This window comes from Neoarius graeffei, chromosome 8 (genome assembly GCF_027579695.1).
Source record: "Neoarius graeffei isolate fNeoGra1 chromosome 8, fNeoGra1.pri, whole genome shotgun sequence".
NCBI classification, from domain to species: Eukaryota; Metazoa; Chordata; class Actinopteri; order Siluriformes; family Ariidae; genus Neoarius; species Neoarius graeffei.
The window spans coordinates 42,373,593-42,393,215 of record NC_083576.1 but is presented as its reverse complement, the minus strand read 5'-3'; positions in this window follow the sequence as shown (position 1 = coordinate 42,393,215).

Sequence of the window (19,623 nt, the reverse complement as noted above, 5' to 3'; positions counted from 1 at the left end):
TTAAAATGAGGGAAATGCTGCCTCAGGAGGACATCTAACAAGACAGTAGTGATGGCCAGATGAATCTGCGTCTTTGAAACATATGTCAAGTATTAGAGGGCATGCCAATGAAACCCCGCTTCGAGGAGTATATCAAGTTGCAGAAAACCACATGACCGATGACAAACGTGGCCTCACAGAACAAGAGTGAGATGCTATTGATTCATACAAGGTATCAGGTACTAGGTATATGGATGTGAAGTGCCACAATTCGGAGGTTGTTAGTGTGTAGGTTGGTGCATTGAAAAGCTGAGATTTTTTAAAAAATTCTTCAGCTATAAAACTGGATGTAACACTAGATGAATTAACAGCTTTAAGAGATTCTTAAAGTATCCTAAAAGTTTACAAAAATACTAAATTTTGGTGTATTTACTTTTCTTCTTCTTCTTTTGGCTGCTTCTGATTAGGGGTCGCCACAGCAGATCTTTCGTCTCCATTGCTCCCTGTCTTCCGCATCCTTCTCTACCACATCTGTCACTTTCATGTCCTCTCTCACCACATCCATGTATCTCCTCTTTGGCCTTCCTCATTTTCGTGTGCCTGGCAGCTCCATCCTCAACATTCTCCTTCCCACATGCTCTGCATCTCTTCTCAGGATGTGCCCATACCATTTCAGTCTCATCTCTCTTAGCTTAATTCCCAAGCTCTTCATGTGTGCTGTCCCTCTGATGTGCTCATTCCTTATCCTGTCCAACCTTGTCACTCCCATCGAAACCAGTGTATTTACTTATAATTTTAATAATTCTTACAGTATAAGTGACTTTCCATGACTTCTTAAAGATAACGAAATGCTGTCAAAAAGACTGTTTAAGATGTCACTTAAAGTTACTATATTTAACATTCAAATGTACTACTAATTTAACATTTAAATGCACTACTACTTTTAAGAATACAAATAAAGGGTTTTAAAATTACTAGAATATTTAATAAATTTAAAAAAGTTCAGTAAAGGTACTCACTTGATGACTAAATTTAAGGGCTGGTCTTAAAGGTAACTTAAATACACTACTAAATTTAACTCTTTACCCCTTAATGACGACATATGATGACCCCGTGTATATCCCATAATGATGACATGACGCCTTGTCTAAAACCTTGTCAAAACCTTGTCTTTAGACTTTTTTTTCGTGTAAATATGTTCTAAAAGTGAACAGTATATACATATACAAGGGTGACTGTAGCAACTGCTTTAAGGGGTAAAGAGATAAGGTTCCTTGAATGTTCAGATTAAATGCAATTAAATTCATATTTTTGCCTCATGCAAGCTCAACTAAATATAATATTTAAATGGCACTTTGGTCTTATCTCTTTGTATAAAAAGATAATTGTCACACAATCTGTTTTAAGGGTGTTTTTCTCAGATATTGTTGTTCATTTATGCATTTAAATATATTGTAAAATTTGTAATGTTGGAGTAAAATAGAGTAATGCTATTTGTGATAGCCTTAAGATGAAGCCAGCAGAAAAATATTCACCTGTATGGTAACATTTTACAATTGTATCAACTAATAAGGTAAAATGTAACATTTATTATTCTAAAGAAAGAAAGAAAGAAATTGTTTTTGCCCCAACACTGCGGAACAAATTCTATTCCTTAATAAAAAGCATGAAGAGTTTTCAGTCCAGTCCCATAAGCACACAAGTCCCACATAATTATGAGTCCCAAAAACACATCAGCCCCACAAGCACAATTTCAGTTTCAGAGTTTCACAAGCACAATTGCTTCCTACTGCTCACCAAGCACAACTGTTGTAATACCATTAGTATGATCTATTACATTGCTCAATTTCTTAATATAAGACAAAACATTGAAATATATTAAATATACTAATTCTATACTATTCTATATTAATTCTATATTCTCGTATCCTAAAATATATTGCATATACTAGTTGAATTTCTAAGTTCTATTCAGAATATAGATATTTTGAATAGATTGACAAATTTATCTTTATATAACACTGGTTTGATGAAAACCAAGTCAAGTTTATTTGTATCATGCTTTTAACAAGAGACATTGTCACAAAGCAGCTTTACAGAAAATTAAACACTTTAAACATAAACAAATTTTCATCCCTAATAAATTTATATTTCCCTCATGAGCAAGCCTGTGGTGACAGTGGCAAGGAAAAACTCCCTCGGAGGACATAAGGAAGAAACCTTGAAAGGGACACCATCCTCATTTGGGTGATAAAAGATAGCATGATTATAAATAACTTGCTTCTGTAACCATGTCCTAGATAGTCATAAAGTACAACTGCGTAACTAGAAAATTCATTATAGTTTTAGCACGAAGTCTATTTTGTTGAAATTATCAACTGTTCATTGATGGAGACTTGAGTGCAGAACTGTTCATGACAACTGCAGTCCGAAAGTTATCATGTCAGTTGTAGTCCTCAGCCATAACAGCAAAACTGTAAGTGTCCAGAGCCATCTTCCAAGTGCGATTTTCAACTGTCCATATGGGGCCATCCTCCACAGGAGCGATGTGATGAGACTCCAGCCAGACACCAGCCTATGTATTGTATGTATAATTGATCGTTTGACCAGTAGGCGTCTCTAGTGAGCAAGTGAAGCCTCGAGAAATGAACTACTATTTAACACAACTGGCTGGAAAGCTTCAGTGCTTCATGAAACTTCCTCTGGCCATCACTACTTAAGCATGTATAAGCACTTCTGCCGACACCCCACATTGCTTGAAGGAGAATCATGTGACCGATACAGTCAGAATGTCAGTCACAAGACAGAGGTTTCGGTGCGGGAAATATAAGGTGGCGAGGCTTTGACTGACTTTGCATGTCAGTGCTGAGAGACGAGTGTGAGATTTACCTTTGTTGTCTGTAGTTGTGTTAACCCTTTCATGATTGTGCAACTTGATATACAGACTGCTATATACAGTATATAACTTTATATAAGAAATATCATTAAGACTAAGTAACTTTGTGATAAATTCAATATAAACCAGTACACAATTTTAATAGAAAATATAATGAACTAGAGTGTGTGTGCGCCATTGTGGCATATTTGGTACCATTAGATACTAGATGAATTCTGCTTCGGTAATATGTAAAAATTATGACAATAAAATGAACACAGGTAAAGTCGTGTTTTATCAGTTAATAGTTTCTGTGACAGCAAGGGTATGGTTGAGTGTCAGCTGTGAATGGTGAAGAGTCAGGTTGAAGCAGCAGGTAGCGTCATGAGTTACACCTGTGTCTAATTACTGGCTGTTTATTAACGTGGGTCTCTGTGTGTTTTTCAGATAGCCAGTAATGAGGGAGAGGGCCGAGTTCCCCCCAACCTGTTGGGTGTCTGTGTGTGTCTTAAGTAAATACTGAAAAGTGAAAGTGGAAAAATAAAAGTGCACCTTGGATTGTAACGCTTGTCTCCAGTTCCTCATTATCCCACCTCAGGGAATTGTGACACTGGTGCTGAAACCCGAGACTTGAGGAACAAACACCGCCATGGAGTCCAAACCAGTCAGGGAGCTCCTCCAGATCCTCACTGTCGACCTCCAATGTCAGCACCAACACGAGGGTACCACTTTATTTTAGTTCTGGTGGACTATGCAACGCGATACCCGGAAGCAGTGCCTCTTTGCAATATCTCAGCATGCAGTATTGCGGAAGCGCTCTTCCACGTCATCTCCCGAGTTGGAATCCCAAAAGAGATTCTGACCGACCAAGGCACCTCGTTTATGTCACGTACACTGAACGAACTGTATGAGTTATTAGGAATTAAGCCGATCCACACCAGCGTTTATCACCCACAAACGAACGGTTTAGTTGAACGGTTCAATCGCACCCTCAAAAATATAATTAAAAAAATTCGTAAGCGAGGACGCACGTAATTGGGATAAATGGCTCAAACCCTTGTTATTTGCAGTGCGAGAGGTCCCCCAAGCCTCCATGGGGTTCTCCCCGTTCGAATTGTTATATGGGTGTAAGCCACGCGGCATTCTAGATGTGCTGCGGGAAAATTGGGAGGAGGGACCTTCACCAAGTAAAAATGAAATTCAATATGTGCCACATACCCCCACCACGTGACTCAGGCCGGGCGGCTGTCCGGCCTGCAGCCGACTCCCCCCCCCCCTTGACGGGAGAGGAAGTCTGCCACGACCATCTGCGCCCCTGGCCTGTGGATCACCTTGAAGTTAAAGGGTTGGAGTGCCAGATACCAACGGGTGATCTGCGCATTGGCATCCTTCATGTGGTGGAGCCACTGGAGGGGCGCGTGGTCCGAACAGAGGGTGAAAGGGCATCCCAGCAGGTAGTAACGGAGGGCAAGGACTGCCCACTTAATTGCTAAGCACTCTTTTTCAATGGTGCTGTAGCCCCCCTCATGCACCGACAGCTTCCTACTGATGTAGAAGACTGGGCAGTCCTCCCCCTCCACCTCCTGGGACAAAACGGCCCCCAGCCCTCTGTCCGACGCATCTGTCTGTAACATAAAGGGGAGAGAAAAGTCAGGGGAGTGTAAAAGTGGCCCCCCACACAGTGCAGCCTTTACCTCAGAAAAAGCCCACTGGGATTGCTCCGTCCACTGGACTGGATCTGGTGCCCCCTTTTTAGTCAGATCAGTCAGCGGGCTGGTGACGTCTGAATAATTAGGTATAAACCTACGATAATAGCCAGCCAGCCCCAGGAACTGTCTCACCCCCTTTTTGGTCTTGGGCCTCGGGCAGGCCGCAATTGCTGCTGTCTTGTTAATTTGGGGACACACCTGCCCGTTGCCCAAGTGGAAGCCCAGATACCATACTTCCACCTGCCCAATCGCACACTTCTTCAGGTTGGCTGTGAGACCCGCTCGCCTCTGAGACCTAAGGACGGCCCTCAGATGGTGGAGGTGCCTCGGCCAGTCATTACTATAGATATAATGTCGTCGAGGTAGGTGGCTGCATAGGTGGCGTGGGGGCGGAGGACCCTATCCATCAGCCGCTGAAACATAGCGGGCACCCCAAACAGCCCAAAAGAAAGTGTGACAAATTGGTGTAAGCCAAACGGTGTGGAAAAGGCCGTTTTTTCTTGGGATAATGGAGTCAAGGGGATCTGCCAATAACCCTTTGTTAAATCCAGTGTCGAGTAAAAGCGAGCCGTGCCTAGTCGATCGAGCAACTCATCAATACGAGGCATTGGGTACGCATCAAATTTAGACACCGCGTTGACTTTTCTATAGTCTACACAGAACCGGACCGACCCGTCAGCCTTGGGTACCAAGACCACCGAGCTGCTCCAGTCACTGTGGGATTCCTCGACAATGCCCGTTTAGAGCATGACCTTGAGTTCTTCCCGAACCACTTTTTTCTTGTGTTCAGGTAACCTGTAAAGGCGGCTACGCACTACCACCTCCGGGGGCGTCTCAATGTGGTGCTCTATGAGGTTGGTGCGGCCGGGCAGGGGTGAGAACACGCCCGAAAACTCAGTCTGCAACTGGGCAACCTCCGTGAGTTGGGTCGGGGAGAGGTGGTCTCCACAGGGGACCGGAGAGGTACGTGATGCCAATGTTCCTTTTTGAACCTTCGGCCCCAGCTCCGCATTCTCCGGAACCACCGACACCAATGCCACGGGGACCTCCTCGTTCCAGAGTTTGAGCAGACTGAGGTGGTAAATCTGTAGCGCCCCACCCCTGTCCGTTCGCCTCACCTCATAGTCGACGTCCCCGACTCGCCGTGTGACCTCAAAGGGTCCTTGCCACTTGGCGACTAATTTGGAGCTCGATGTGGGCAACAGTATGAGTACTTTATCTCCTGGTGCGAACTCTCTAAGGCGCGTACCCTTGTCATACAGGTGGGTTTGTCATTCTTGGGCCTGCCGCAAATTCTCCTGGGTTAGGTGGGTGAGTGTGTGGGAGTTTTGCACGCAGGTCAATAATGTATTGGATTTCATTTTTACTTGGTGAAGGTCCCTCCTCCCAATTTTCCCGCAGCACATCTAGGATGCCGCGCGGCTTATGCCCATATAATAATTCAAATGGGGAGAACCCGATGGAGGCTTGTGGGACCTCTCGCACTGCAAACAAGGGTTTGAGTCATTTATCCCAATTACATGCGTCCTCGCTTATGAATTTCTTAATTATATTTTTGAGGGTGCAATTGAATCATTCGACTAAACCGTCCGTTTGTGGGTGATAAACTCTGGTGCAGATCGGCTTAATACCTAATAACCCATAAAGTTCGTTCAGTGTGCGTGACATAAACGAGGTGCCTTGATCAGTCAGAATCTCTTTCGGGATTCCAACTCGGGAGATAACGTGGAAGAGTACCTCTGCAATACTGTGTGCTGAGATATTGCGAAGAGGCACTGCTTCCGGGTATCGCGTTGCATAGTCCACTAGAACTAATATAAAGTGGTACCCTCGTGTTGACCGATCTAATGGCTCGACGAGATCCATCCCAATTCTTTCAAACAGGGTCTCGATTAACGGTAGAGGGCGCAAAGGTGCTTTTGGAATGGCCGCTGGATTTACTAACTGGCATTCGCGGCACGCCGTATACCACCTACGGACATTGCCGCGAATCCCTGGCCAATAGAACCGGGCCATTATTCGGGCTAGTGTTTTATCCTGCCCTAAGTGTCCAGCCATGGGATTAAAGTGAGCTGCCTGGAATACCAATTCCCGGCGGCTCTTCGGAATCAAAAGCTGCGTGACTCGCTCTTTAGTCTGAGTGTCCTGCGTCACTTGGTATAATCTATCCTTCATAATCGTGAAGTAGGGGAAGGACGGGGTGGCGTTTGGCTGGAGCGTTTGACCATCGATTACTCTCACTTTGTCAAACGTATGCCGCAGAGTCTCGTCTCACGACTGCTCTAACGGGAAATTCGCGAGGGATTCCCCAATAAAGGGAGGAGGAGCCAGCGTCTCCTCACTCTGACACGGAGATGACATAGACGGCTCTGTGACAGCTGCTCCTGCCAACGCGACACCGGGACATCCCCCTATTAAACTATGGCAGGACCCACTCTTCACTAGATGACTCATTAATTCCCCAAATCCCGGCCAATCCGTCCCCAAAATTATCGAGTGGGTAAGGCGAGGATTAACCGCCGCCTTTACTATACATTTTTCCCCTCGAAAAAAATGTAGACCAACAATAAAGGGTAGCTGTGAACATCCCTGTGCACACACAACACCTTCACCAATTGTGCTCCCCCCAATGCCTCGTCTTGCACCAGGTTTTGGTGGATCGAGGTCTGATTACAACCAGAATCCACCAACGCCTGATATGTATCCCCTTGGATACTCACCAGTATGCGATACGCTCCGGCCCGATCGAGGGCAGCTCCTGGCGCATCGGGGATCCGAACCACCGCGCCCACCTCCATTACCGAGCACTGCCGCTGGAGGTGGCCCGGCTGCCCGCAGCGTCAGCAAACCGGCCCGGGCTTCCTCTCTGCACTAGTGCCCTGGGGCTCACTCACCTGGGGGGGGGGAAGAGACAGACACAGAAGGGAGAAACGGGAGGGCACTGCGGGTGTGGCGGGCCGGCTGGGGTGACGCCGACCCCCACCTCCGTGGTGGGGGAATGGGGCGAGGACGAGACACAGGAGGAGGGGGAGAGAGAAGAGGTTGTCCACTGGCCTGCCGTCGGGACAGCCGCCAAGTGGTCCTCCGCCAGCTCGATTGCCTGATCCAGCAACGCCGGGCGGTGGCACTGGACCCACTCTGCGGTTCCCGCTGGTAAACGCGTGATGAACTGCTCCAGTACCACCTGGTCGATGATTCCTTTGGCGTCGCGGTTGTCGGTCCTCAACCACTGCTAGCAGGCATCCCGGAGTTGCTGGCCAAATGCGAACGGCCGGCCAACTTCCTCCAAGCGCAAAGCGCGGAAGCGCTGACGTTGTTGCTCGGGGGTGCGCCCCACATGCTGGAGGACGGCCCGGCGAAGGTCCGCGTAGGCCAGCCAGCGGTCGGCGGGGAGCTGTAGCGTGGCCAGCTGCGCCTCTCCCGTTAGCAGGGGGAGGAGGCGCGCTGCGCACTGTTCCACCGGCCACCCCGAGGTCTCTGCTACCTGCTCAAAGAGCATGAGGAAGGCCTCGGGGTCGTCCTGCGAGACCATGTTCATTAGGGTGAGGGGGGAAAGGGCCCGCGGCAGTGGACTTGGTGGACCCCGCCGACGTGAGGAGGTGCCGGAATGCCCGATGATCTTCCTGTTGCGCCAGCACCAGGGCCTCGAACCGTTGTTCTTGCTCCTTTCGGAGGGCGAGCAGTGCCTGGTGCTGGCTCTGTTGGGCCGTGGTGAGGGCATGGATCAGGTCTGCGAAGGGGGAGGACTCCATGGGGCTGTTCTCTTCTGTGCTCGGTCCCGGGTTTCAGCACCACTGTGACAGTTTGTATGAGTGGGTGGAGCACAGAAGGACGGCAGGCCAGAACTGAGTTCACAAAAACTCTCTTTATTTTCACTTTTCAGCAAAAACTTTTAACTCTCCCAGCCAACGCACGCACACACACACACACACACACACACACACACACACACACACACAAGTCGTCTGGTTGGGGAGAGAGCTCCCTCTGCTCTCGCTCTCCCTCCTTAAATAGGGCACGGTTACTGGGGGAGACACACAAACACATTAATTCACATCAGGTGCAGTGATTCTGCCACTTACCTTCCCTGACTCTGCCCTCCGGTCACAGACCGATGCTTGACCACGCCCCCGCTGCCACAGATATGTTGTCTATGTTCTGTTGTGAATACAATATCAGTTTTTGAGATTTGTAAATTATTGCATTCCGTTTTTATTTACAATTTGTACTTTGTCCCAACTTTTTTGGAATCAGGGTTGTATGTACATCATTTAGGAGAGGATAACTCAAATGTTACAGGCTAATTTGACCCCAAGGAATAACTTGGGATGGGTGCCAAAATCACTATCCGGAGCTAACAGCCTGAAAATTACTCATCCAAGATGGCCGTCAGTGTTACGGTATTATTGTTGTGTTACTCTTCATGTTCCTGACCCTGGTTTATGTGACACAAACAGTAATAATGTGATGTTAAAAGTTCTATTGTTGGCTGTTAAACATTTAGGCTCTCAAGATATTGCTGCCTACTAAAGTAATAAGTTTTGCTTCGTATTTTTCACTAACATTCCATTGATTGTTATGTTCAGTATGATTGAAAATACAATTTCTTTATATTAATCAAAGGCTTGCTTTTTTTAATACTCTCCTAAATTATGTGCATAGGTCTCCCAATTCCATGATTTCATGTTTGAGGTAGGGTTATTCTGTTTATGTTTTCTGTGAAACTGCAATTTTGGCCAATTTTTTGGTGTTTTTTTTTTTTTTTTTTTTTTACCTTGCCCTTGACCACACCTTGCTCCCTTTTCATTTAATGAAAATTATGTCACTAATGGATTCCCCATACTCAAAAACCCATAAAATGAGGTATTGCACATACTCCTGTGGTGAGTGGTTCAAAAATTGATATTTTCAGTATGGCTACCGGCAACCATCTTGGATTGGCAGCTTTCGGCCTGTTCGCCCTGGATAGGGTTAGGGTAGACACGCACAGAAAGGCCATGAGGTTCAAACCCGGAACACTCTTGCCGTGAGGCAACAGCGCCAACCACCGCACCGCCAAACATATATTTCTATATATGTTCATATATATATGGGGGGTAGTTCTTCAGTAACAGAATTACATTCACAGCAAAAATTGGTAACATTTTTAGTTGCAGTACTCAAGTTAATGGTATTAAATACAATTTTCACATTGTATGGGGTATTTTTTGACCCTAAAAGAGCATAGAAAATTGGCTCTCTAACTCTGAACACAAAATCTTTTATGACGAAAGTCAGTAATGGAACTACGTCAGAAAAAAATGAACTTTCATTTCTTAAAATTCAAACCAAGATTCTCTGAAGTCTGTACCATATATCAAACTACTTTCTCCAGTTCATGGTAGCTACATATGTTATTGAAACTCAGAACCTTCTTATTGGCTATATGCCTATTTAAAATACTTTGAGAAGATCTGATCTAAAAGTTTAATGGTGGTTACAGAATTACAAAATGGTAATGGAATTACACCCTCTGAATTACCTGATAGCAAAAGTAGGACTGATGCATTCTATAGGTATCATATGAAATTTTACCAAAATTAAATGATTAAACAACTATAAAAATTGCTTGAAACTTGAAAGGCTTTAATTAAATTCAAGAAGCTAACCGTAGCTCATAAATAAATCAATTTGTTAAAATCTTTTGAAACATTCAAAATGAGAAAATTTGAATAAACATAACAGGGTTATAATGTTATGTTAAAATTACTGTTGTAATGGCTCTGCATTAAGTTAAAGTCAGTAATTTTCTCTAACCTATGATTAAGAATAAAATTCAGGAAATGGTAAAAGAATTACAACCAGTTGAGTAAATGTAGGATTCTTCAGTAGATGTTCTGTTTTGCCAATATTTCTTTTTCAACAACAGGATGAATTATTCTGATCATATTGCAAATTATTTCAACATCACAGTAAAAATTAGAACTGAGGATGGAGGAGATATAATGTATTACATAAAAATTTGACAGTGTATTTTGGCATATTATGATAATTGTTGAAAAAGATGTCTGTTTATAATTTATACATAGATTCAAAAGTAAGCCCATCTCTTCTGTCCATCTGAGGCTCATTCAGTATATCGATTACTTTTGACTTACGGTAGCAATGTTCTCATGTACTTGATCCTTGGCATCTGTCCATACAAACATTAATGGGGCTTTTCCACTACCAACGCGGCTGAGTTGGGCTGAGCCGTGCGGTGCTGAGTTGGGCTGAGTCGAGCTGAGTGGGGCTGTTGGGGTTGCATTTCGACTACAACCGCGCTAAACCGTGCTGGCTGGAAGTGGGTGGACACATTGGGTGGAGTTAGCAAAAGTGGGTGGATGTCACGTGATGTCGTTAGGCGGCGCAAACAGTGACATCAGTGACCTTTTAAGCGGCAGTCTCACGACCCGGATAGTAAACAATAAACATGGAGGACATGGAGTCGTTAGTGTTGCTGGTCTTGGTGCTGTGGCTTGTCGTCACCGACAACGCCAACAGATACTGGTAAGAGCGTATAGATGAGGCGAGGCACATAAGGCTTCAGAAAGAGAGGGAACTTCTTCAATTCCTTCTCAATGAAGATGACGAGGACACAGACGATACGGACGACACAGACACAGACGATGGAACAGTTTCTGACACGGAGTTCGAGCTCACTAGCAAGAGACGACGTGTAATGGTAAGCTAACAGTTAAATTTCTAGCTTTCCACCCTGTCTCGTATAGCGCAACAACATTGTAAATCAGCATGAAGTACTAAAATGTGTTGTGTGCATTTCAGGCGGTTATTGGAACATGACGCACTCCTTCAGTGTGGTCGTTCAACCGGACATCTGAGTGGTGGGATGCAATTGTGCCCAGTTTCAGTACAGCGCAGTGGATCGAAAACTTCCGGATGTCCGAGGAGACATTCGATTACCTTTGCAACAAACTGCGTCCAGCTATGAAGTTGCAAGACACGACCTTTCAAAGATGCATGCCTTTAAAAAAAAAAAAAAAAAAGAGAGAGTGGCTGTTGCACTTTGGAAGCTTGCTACTGGCTCTGAATACAGGTCGGTTGGGCATCTTTTTGGAGTCAGCATCCTGTCTGTGTGTCGATGTGTGCAAGACTTCTGTGCTGCAGTACAGGCGCTGTTGGTGCCCGAACTAATCCGGTTTCCAAACCAGGAGAAGTTTGCTGAGATGTCAGCATATTATGAGAGCAGATGGGGTCTCCTATACCCATCATTGCTTCACAAGATTATCACTGTGACTATTTTAACCGCAAAGGCTGGCACACTATTATCTTGCAAGGTGTCGTCGATGGTAAGGGCCTCTTCTGGAATGTTTTTGCTGGAATGCCAGGGAGCTTGCATGATGCCAGGGTTCTGAGATTGTCAACCATGTGGGAGCTTGCCACCCGAGGAAACCACTTTCCTGCTCGCACCAGGAACATTGGCAGGGTCAATGTCGGGTACTACATCTTAGGAGACTCAGCATGCCCTTTGCAGAATTGGCTCCTGAAGCCATTTCAGGACACAGGGCGACTCACTCCAGAACAGCAGACATTCAACCGGAAATTCAGCCGAGGTCGAGTTGTTGTTGAAAATGCCTTTGGCAGACTGAAGGGGAGGTGGCGTTGTCTGCTGAAAAGGAATGACTGATCTCTCACTGGTGAGGTCCATGGTGGTGACTTGCTGTGCTCTTCACAACCTATGTGAAAGTCATGGTGAAAGATACGATACAGAGTGGGACCCTGCAGCAGTAGCATTGCCACTGCCAGGTGTTGCAGGGCCACAAGAGGTTGAAGAGGAGGGCAGAGATGTTCGGGAGGGGTTGATGCGTTACTTGTTGTCAAACAGTTAAATGTGAAGTAACACTTCCTGTATGTATATAGTAAAATTTTTGTTATTGCTGATGATACCTGTGTTGCAGTTTTCCTGCCCTCTCCTCAGTGATGTTGTCCACCCACTACTTGCGCATGGAAACAGCCCGTTATTTGTAATGTGCCTTCAATCTGAAGAAAATACATGGATGTAGACAAAAATAAATTAAGCAGAATAACTAGGCCTATAAAATTAATAAAAACAGACAGGATAAAAAAATATAAATAAATAAAAGCTAAATAAAAAATAAATAACCTCAGCAATGCAGATGTTAGATAACCCTGGAGTCAGGTCACCTGAGGTCAAGTGTAAGCCACACCACCCCTTTTTGTCTACTGAAGATGATGCAAATGACACATTACAGGGACATTAGGCTGGTTCATAGTGAGATTGATAACCCTGAAGTCAGGTCACCTTGAGGTCAAGCGAAAACATGATGAAGAAGAAACCTACCAATTGAGCTGCTAAAATCATGTCTAGAACAAGAAATAAGTTGTTGTCTTTGCATAATTCTCCAACTTACGTATGGGTTGAATGTTTTGGGGTTGTAAATGACACATTACAGGGGTATTAGGCAGGTTTATTGTGAGATTGATAAGGTCAAGCGGTCAGGTCACCTGGGGTCCCCCCATTAAGTAATGGATGGTTCATTGCAAGATTCAGAAACCTGTTATCAGGTTAGCTGGATTCATTGCCACATTATGAACTAGGTCAATACATTTATGACACAAGGCATTTTGTTTTTTTTCTGTAAAACACAACTGTTTATTAAAACTCTCACCAGTGACCATAACACGTGCAATTAAAAATAAGGTGCAAAATTTAAGTGATTCAAATGACACAAACATACAATAACAACGAAACACAACGACAATGGTGAATAGTGCAAACTATATACATGGGCATAAACTATATACAAGTGCTTTGTGCAATAGTCAGTGGACTATGCATTGTGCAAAGGCAGTAGTCAGGGATCAGGGAACCCAGAGTCAGGGGTTTGTAGTGCCACTACAGCTGCGATGTCCGGTTCCTGTCAGCCATCGCCTGCGCCATCCGGTCCAGCACCCCGAGTAGTGCTTGCCCAAAGGCTTCAGACTGAGCTGCCTGGTGGCTTCGTGCAGCGAATTCTAACTCCCTCGCAGCACGGGAGTCTTCCAACATCAGCTCAAAGAGGCATTCCCGATGGGCCTCACACCGTGCCTCACACTGTTCGCACGCTGCGCCTCATGGCGTTCGCGCTGGGCCTCTGCGGACGCCTGCAGCTCACGCAGGACAGTGCCCTGTTCCTGGAATAAGTTCCTTTTCCTCTTTCCTAAACAATGGAGATATTCAAGGAGAAACATATAAATGGGGGGCAGTAGACATTTTTCATGCAGTGAAAGATGCATGACAAGATGCATGTTTAGTTTGCACATACCAGCGTGAGGACGTGGAGCACTTACAGCCAGCACTTGCGGTTCTGACGCCGGTGTTAAAACTCCTGCAGGCATGGAGTCTGTGGACGGCGAGGGAGGAACGTTTTCGGACTGTTCCAAGGTAGGCGCCAATTCTGAGGTAGACGCCAGTTCCGAGGCGGACTCCTCCTCAACTAAAGTCTTTGGGGGGAGAAAAAAAGGTGTATGAAAATAAGGCAGAGCAAAAGACACACACGTAGTTCTCACATGGCAACACTGCAATACTGCTTGGTATGTAGTATCCTATGCATTCATTGTTGTGTTAAAAACCGCACCAACGTGTAACAGCTATTGCTAACTCAAAATGGCAGAGCAAAAGACACACACGTAGTTCACACATCACAACACTGCAATACCGCTTGGTATGTAGTATCCTATGCATTCGTTGTTGTGTTAAAAACCGCACCAATGTGTAACAGCTATTGCTAACTCAAAATGGCAGAGCAAAAGACACACATGTAGTTCACACATCACAACACTGCAATACCGCTTGGTATGTAGTATCCTATGCATTCATTGTTAATGTGTTTAAAACCGCACGAAGTCTAACAGCTATTGGTAACTCAAAATAACTGAAACGTGACTTACCATTATCTATCGCCTCCAACAAAGACATTGCGGTGTCAAGGCCCGTGTCCCTCTGGTTCGCCGGACGGTGGCCGTAGATAGTGTCCATCTGATCGTACCATTTCCACCGCTTGCGGCTAGCCCCACTTTGTCCGTTGTGGTCCTTCACTTGCCTATATTCACTCTTCAGTTTCTCCCGGCACTGAACCACGGTGCAGGGATAACCGTATTCCGACATCAGCCAGGATATTTCCTGGAACACCTTCTCATTACGCGTAGCACCGTCAAGATTTTTCTGAATGTGCTCCTCAGCCACAACACAGAGAAACGTCTGTGTCTCCACGATGGACCACTGGCTGGCCTTTCCTCACTTGGGTTGGTCTTCCATCTTCTAGTTTTCTGATCATCTTCTTTGTCGTAATTCTTCTTCTTCCAGGTTTACGGTGTTTACAGATCCCAGCGTGCTCGTGGGGCGTGTGTGGGCATGTGAGGACACTCCTCACCAATCAGTGCACAGGGGAGTGTCTCCTCATGCCCCAAGCCCCACTCGGCTCGGTTGGGCTCACTTCAGCCCCACTCCAAAACCGTGCGAGTTTTGGGTGCTGAGTAAGGCTGAAGTGAGCTCAGTCGTGCTGCTCTGAGGTAGTCGAAACACGAGCCGTGTTGGGCTGAAGTGAGCTGAAGTGAGCTGAAAAAGGGTAGTGGAAAAAGGGTATAAGGTTTGAGATCCAGGAACACATTTCAAGAAATTCACAGTAACCTCATCACCACTAATAGCAACATACTGGCCAACAAACTTCTTTGCAGCTTTTTTCTTTTGATACTGGACCACAACCCATTTTTCATGGAGATCTGTAATCTGAACAAATTTGCTTTCTTTGACATCTGTCTTCCCCATCATTTCAAGATCTATTTCTCTTGTTCTAGTTGCTTCATCGCTGATTAACTGGTCAGCTATTTCATCAGTCACTTTGATGTTCTTATCTGAATTACTCTCTGCCTGCTCTCCACCTCATCATCTATCAGTTGGCCATCTTCATCCATCTCAGCTTCATCATCACTGCTAATCTGCACTTCTTTGAATGTATGACTTCTCATTACAACTGCCTTCACATGATCCTTCATATCTATCGTGTATTTGCCCATGAGATGTACTTCATGCACCTTGAGGGTTCTCAGAACAGTAATTCCCTAGAGAAACTCATTCAGCTTAGCTTTTTCAGCTTCTATCTCCTCCTTGGAAACATGGATAACAGTCAAATTTTGGCACTGTTTCACAGCAACACTTAGAAACTCTCTGGAGTTTGTCACTTTTTCACACTGACTTAAAACTTTTCTGCACAGTTATTTTGGCAGTGCCACATATGCAGTCTACCACTCCCTTGCCATGGCTTGTTGCAAAGAATGACCAAGTTATATCACGATTAAAAATGCTAAGGCTGTTGGCAGCCTCACTAACAGCAACAGTGGGTAAAGTGCTGACATCTTCTGGATACTTATTAAGCCAAAGCAAATTTATGAAAACAAACAAACAAACAAAAAACCCAATGAAACCAACAGAAAATTTATGATGCAATTCTGTTACTTTGAAATTCCGTTACCAGTTTTTATCAAAGATGCAAAAAGAATTAAGCACAGGGGCGGATCAAGGAAAATGGGAAAGGGGGTGGTCAACCCAGTAAGCCTGGGGGTCCAGGGGCTGCCGGGGGTCCAGGGGCCGCCAGAGGCCCCCAGAAGCTCTGCAGTTTTTAAATGCCCAGAAATGCATTTTGAGCCATCAGAGACATGTTGTAAATGAAACCTCTTAAAGAAAATTAGCATATCAAAAAATATTTTAAAAGTAGGAACCATTTCAAAACTTTATTAAATCACTGAAACTTATATTGTCAGAGTTGCAGGTATATGCATAAAACATAATTACAACTGACATATGGTAATATTTATGAAAGTTGCATTGTCATATAATGCATTACCACAGCACACTACAGTGTAGTACACTGACCACAAAACACCTTATATATCAATAAATTATTACTATTTTAACAACTGCAATCTGAGCTCCTGCTCAGGATATTCAACGTACATATAATACAGTGAATATACCCAGGTAAACTGAAGTAATGCAAGTGACCACTTAAGACAGAGCTTAATACCGAGATAACTATAAACAAAGGCTGCAAGAGTTTGCTTATATGAGTTTGTCTATAATACAAACTCAGTCACCGCAATCTGAGCTCCTGAGTCTAATAGACTGAGATACCGGTAACTATACAATTATTGTGCGAGTTACATGCGAAGTCCTATAATAAGTCTTCGTTCCCAAGACTCAGGGGATTTTGAGCAGACTTTCTTCAGAACCACTGCAAAACATCAACATCTCTCACAGACCTATCAAGTGTTTGTCGTAAAAATCAAAGTGAAGCTCACCACCAAAATGGCATGTGTACCATACATACACAGGGTATAGTAAGTACAGGGATACTCTAATGAATACGAGCAGGAGCCGGACAGCCGACACGTGTGTAAGCCTGCTGCAACATCTTATCATTTTGGCTTGTGAACATGCGTGTTAACAATACCATAAACATAAAAGGATGATGCACACCCTTTACATGTAGTCCGGGAATACAGTATGTTATGTAGATGCACGCAGTTCCCTTGCCCTGTTAAATCCAACAGGACTCGCCCAGCTTGCTTTTCACTGCATTTGTGTCACGAGCAAAAAAAACCTGAACTAGGACCGACTATTAAATATAAATTTATACCATAAACTCTTCAGTTCAATCCCACATAATTTTTGTTTATTTTTAAAACCCTTATTAATTAAATTTAAAAAAAAAATGTTGGGCATATCTCGGTATATGCAATACTAAAACTTTTTTTTTTTTTGGACAGGGAGCAATTTTCCAGATTATAGATACAAGGGTGAAGGAAGAGATTTTTAGATGACATAACATCTGAACTCTAACTTAATGAATAATATGGTAACAGAATTCCTGCTTTGCTGGGGTGGGTGGCCATACTCCATCAAAGAAATTAATTAATGCACATCCATTAACTTGCCATATTTTCTGAAACTTATGTATCCAACCTTGCAAACACAAAAATATCCTTTAACTTCAAAGTGACATTGCTATAATTGGGGTGATGATTTTAAAATATGATTTACAGTATACGTTGCCTCATCATTGTCTTAACTTGTCAGCTCAATCTTAATGATTTTGGTCTCTCTGCTGATGAACTGCCTATAAATATGCTTATTTTTAGATTTTTTTCCAAGATTAATACTGCTCGAAATGATTGCGCATTTACAATTTGTCATCAGTGTAAATGTACCCTGTTAATGTTGTTGGCTAGAGCTATAGCGGTGAGTCGCTGGAAAATGTATTTCGTGTAAACAATGCAGAAAGTGAAAGGGCTGTATGGGCGATAATAGAAGGATGACCGATTAAAAGCTTCTGTGTTGCCAAAAAATGCCATGGAACCAGGAGCTAGACATACAGTAGTGCTTTAAAGTTTGTGAACCCTTTAGAATTTTCTATATTTCTGCATAAATATGAACTAAAACATCATCAGATTTTCACACAAGTCCTAAAAGTAGATAAAGAGAACCCAGTTAAACAAATTAGACAAAAATATTGTACTTAGTCATTTATTTACTGAGAAAAATTATCCAATATTACATATCTGTGAGTGGCAAAAGTATGTGAAACTTTGCTTTTAGTATCTGGTGTGACCCCCTTGTGCAGCAATAACTGCAACTAAACGTTTCTGGTAACTGTTGATCAGTCCTGCACACCGGCTTGAAGGAATTTTAGCCCATTGCTCCGTACAGAACAGCTTCAACTCTGGGATGTTGGTGGGTTTCCTCACATGAACTGCTTGCTTCAGGTCCTTCCACAACATTTCGATTGGATTAAGGTCAGGACTTTGACTTGGCCATTCCAAAACATTAACTTTATTCTTCTTTAACCGTTCTTTTGTAGAACGAATTGTGCACTTTGGGTCATTGTCTTGCTGCATGATCCACCTCCTCTTGAGATTCAGTTCATGGGCAGATGTCCTGACGTTTTCTTTTAGAATTTGCTGGTATAATTCAGAATTCATAGTTCCATCAATGATGGCAAACCATCTTGGCCCAGATGCAGCAAAACAGGCCCAAACCATGATACTACCACCACCATGTTTCACAGATGGGATAAGGTTCTTATGCTGGAAGACAGTGTTTTCCTTTCTCCAAACATAACTGTAAGGTTTTATTCCTTTGTAAGGATAAATAATTGTAAGTATTGTAAAGATAAATAATTGTAAGTATACGTCTCAGGGGGGACTTGCGAATAAAGATTGCGAACTAAAGATTGTGGGGTTCCTTTCTTTTTTCTGCGACTCACCCCCAGACGTCTGGGTGACACGGGGGGACTGATCTCAAGATGGTGAGGGCCAGAGGTGAAGAAACCTAACAATTACGCTTCTCATTTAAACCAAAAAGTTCTGTTTTGGTCTCATCCGTCCACAAAACTTTTTTCCAATAGCCTTCTGGCTTGTCCACGTGATCTTTAGCAAACTGCAGATGAACAACAATGTTCTTTTTGGAGAGTAGTGGCTCTCTCCTTGCAACCCTGCCATGCACACCATTGTTGTTCAGTGTTGTCCTGATGGTGGACTCATGAACATTAGCCAATGTGAGAGAGGCCTTCAGTTGCTTAGAAGTTACCCTGGGGTTCTTTGTGACCTCACCGACTATTACACACCTGGCTCTTGGAGTGATCTTTGTTGGTCAACCAGTCCTGGGGAGGGTAACAGTGGTCTTGAATTTCCTCCATTTGTACACAATCTGTCTGACTGTGGATTGGTGGAGTCCAAACTCTTTAGAGATGGTTTTGTAACCTTTTCCAGCCTGATGAGCATCAACACCGCTTTTACTGAGGTCCTCAGAAATCTTCTTTGTTAGTGCCAGGATACACTTCCACAAACATGTGTTGTGAAGATCAGACTTTGATAGATCCCTGTTCTTTCAACTCTCACCTGATTGTCATCCCATTGATTGAAAACACCTAATTTCACCTTCAAATTAACTGCTAATCCTAGAGGTTCACATACTTTTGCCACTCACAGATATGTAATATTGGATCATTTTCCTCAACAAATGAA